This window comes from Trypanosoma conorhini, assembly GCF_003719485.1.
Source record: "Trypanosoma conorhini strain 025E chromosome Unknown Tco_14.4_contig_00266, whole genome shotgun sequence".
In the NCBI taxonomy this organism is placed as follows: domain Eukaryota; phylum Euglenozoa; class Kinetoplastea; order Trypanosomatida; family Trypanosomatidae; genus Trypanosoma; species Trypanosoma conorhini.
The window spans coordinates 1-2454 of NW_021704355.1; the positions used below are offsets into that span (position 1 = coordinate 1).

General features: G+C 48.6%; 9 annotated features.

Annotated features, from left to right (window-relative positions):
• The first annotated feature begins 760 nt into the window (after window positions 1-760).
• Window positions 761-812: a sequence feature (A-rich).
• Window positions 813-905: 93 nt separating this feature from the next.
• Window positions 906-944: a microsatellite.
• Window positions 945-1164: 220 nt separating this feature from the next.
• Window positions 1165-1192: a microsatellite.
• Window positions 1193-1491: 299 nt separating this feature from the next.
• Window positions 1492-1534: a sequence feature (A-rich).
• An 86-nt stretch (window positions 1535-1620) lies between these two features.
• Window positions 1621-1656: a microsatellite.
• Window positions 1657-1986: 330 nt separating this feature from the next.
• Window positions 1987-2010: a microsatellite.
• A 3-nt stretch (window positions 2011-2013) lies between these two features.
• Window positions 2014-2032: a microsatellite.
• Window positions 2033-2331: 299 nt separating this feature from the next.
• Window positions 2332-2365: a microsatellite.
• Window positions 2365-2386: a microsatellite.
• The last annotated feature ends 68 nt before the right edge of the window (window positions 2387-2454 follow it).

Consider the following 2454-nt stretch of genomic DNA (forward strand, 5'->3'; position numbering starts at 1 on the left):
ACCATTCACTCGCTGAAAGGTGCGGAAGACATATAGATATATATAATGGAAAAAAAAATAATAATAGCAGTAGATCTGACACGCGGCGATCCGCGCCAGCAGGAGCAGAAACAAACGCACGAGCAAGCGGCAGGAAGAGGGCCTGTGGGAACGAAAAAGTTCTGACCGACAAGTGACGAAAATAAAAAAAAAGGATAAAGGAAAATGCGCAATAATGATCCTCACGAGGAGGGAAACGGGTGGAGAAGTGAGTGAGGCATGTCACCAAGAGGACAACAAAGTGCAGTCCTCCGCAGTTCCCTCCAGAATGTTCACGTCCCCCCTTTCTTCCCCACGACAAGACCCTCGCTTTCTCTCTCTCTCTCACACACACACACACGCATTTTCTTTTCGTATGTACTTGTTTCTTTGTGCTGCAGCGTGGGGCATAATAGGCAGCCATTACTTCTTCGGTTGTTTTCCCTCCCATTCGCTCCTCGTGAGGTTATGGTCCCGTTTCCGCCGCTGCCGTTCACCCCCTTCACGTATCAGTCCACGCGCAATGGAAACACCACTGCGGACTGCTGAAAACAACAACAAAAGAAAAACGCACACACGCACCCGCGCACATGCAGTGCGCAGGCGGGGATGCCCTCCACAGTCGTTACAAACCGTGCTGACGCAAGAAAGGAAAAGACGCACGTGGTGTGCAAGTCAATGACGGCGTCTAATGCACATAGAAAGACAAGCGTCCCCCTTCCCCCCACACGCACAGCACCGGAAAGGAAAAATAGAAACAAAAAACAAAGAGAAGAATACAAAGCAATAATAAAGGTAACAATACTACCATGCCTGCGGTTAAGCTAAACGGTAGAGAATAGAACCCGGGTTGCAAATAGCGCACAAGAAGCGAGAAACAGCTCAACCACCAAACACACTCAGACACTCACACACACACGCACACATGGAACGAGAAGCGGAAACACAGGGCGGAGGCGAAGCAATTAGAGCGCCACAGAAGACTGCCCCCCAAAACTGCTTCGATCACACTCCCGCATCTTCTACTTTGAGACTCTATTAGTCGCCTGGCGTTTGTTTTGCTCCCCGCCCACTGCCGCGAAAGCCTCAGCACTCTGCAGCAAAAACGCAAGCTTTCAGTCTGAGCATGAGGTGGAGAAGGGAAAGGGGAGGGAGGGAGGGAGGGAGGGAGGGAAAAGAGAAGTGCAAGAAAAAGAAGAACGACACGAAAGAGCCTTTGAAAGTACCTGGACCTTTTCTCCCCCGTATCAAATGCAGCTGTACACACAGGGGTGAACATTCTGCCTTCTTCCCCTCTTGCTCTTCCTCTCCTGCGTTTTTTCTCCCTTCCCCACAGCCCAACCCCGCGCTGCGGTGGCTGGCGGGCGTTCTTATGCTTTACCGTGCACATGCCCACGTGTACGCAACACGCAACTCTGGAGACAACCGAAACAATAGCCGTAGGAAAAATGAGTGTGATGGTAGAAATAGTGGCAAAAAACAAAATACAAATAGAAACTAGAAAATAAAATAAAATTCCTTCTTGTCCTCGTACGTGAGGGGGGCAGGGTCCTCCCCTCCCCACTTTTCTCCCCCTCCCGTCGTTTTTCTCGCTCAGTTCACATTATTATTATTATTATTATTATTATTATTATTATTTGCTTTTTGCGGACGCACTCCCTTCGCCGTGGCCCACGGCTTCACATATACACAAGAGGGGAGGGGGGGGGGAGGGAATTACAACATAACCCAGGGCCGGAAAAAGAAAGAAGCTGAGCGAAGGAACAGAGGTAAATTCATGTAAAAAATGCGCAAACGAAACAAAGCCATCCTCACAATAGATAAATATATGGTGATGTGCGTATATAGTGTCACATAAAGAAGGAAAGAAATATAGGTGGGGAGAGACACGGTCAAAAGGAAAAGCGTAAAAAGAATACTACGGGGAAAAAGAGAAAAAGGACGAGCGAGTTGAGGACGAAGATACGGCACTCACAAAAACACACACACACATAACCTCCCCCCCCCCCCCCCCACTCACCACCACTGCGACCTCCGCAGCTGAAAGAGGGCGGGAAAAATGAACGAGGCGATCAAGAACACACAAAAGAAAAAAAAAAAAGGAAGTCCACAAGTAAAGGGGGGGGGGAAAAAAAAAAGTGGGTCCTACAAGAAGTACATCGGTGTGCATTTGCGCATATAAACAGAAGACGACACCCATAGAGGCAAATGAAAGTACATCAGCAATCGAGATAAGTGTAGCGACATCTCCCTGGGACGATGACAAGAGAACAAAGAAGTGCCTGTGGCACAAGGTCACCCGCGTCTCAGAAATCAGCTCCCTCTCTCACTCTCTCTCTCTCTCACTATATATATATATATATATCTAACCATCTCCAGAGACCATTTCCTTACGCATCGTCCCCTTTCCATCAGACACACACACGCAACTCCGCT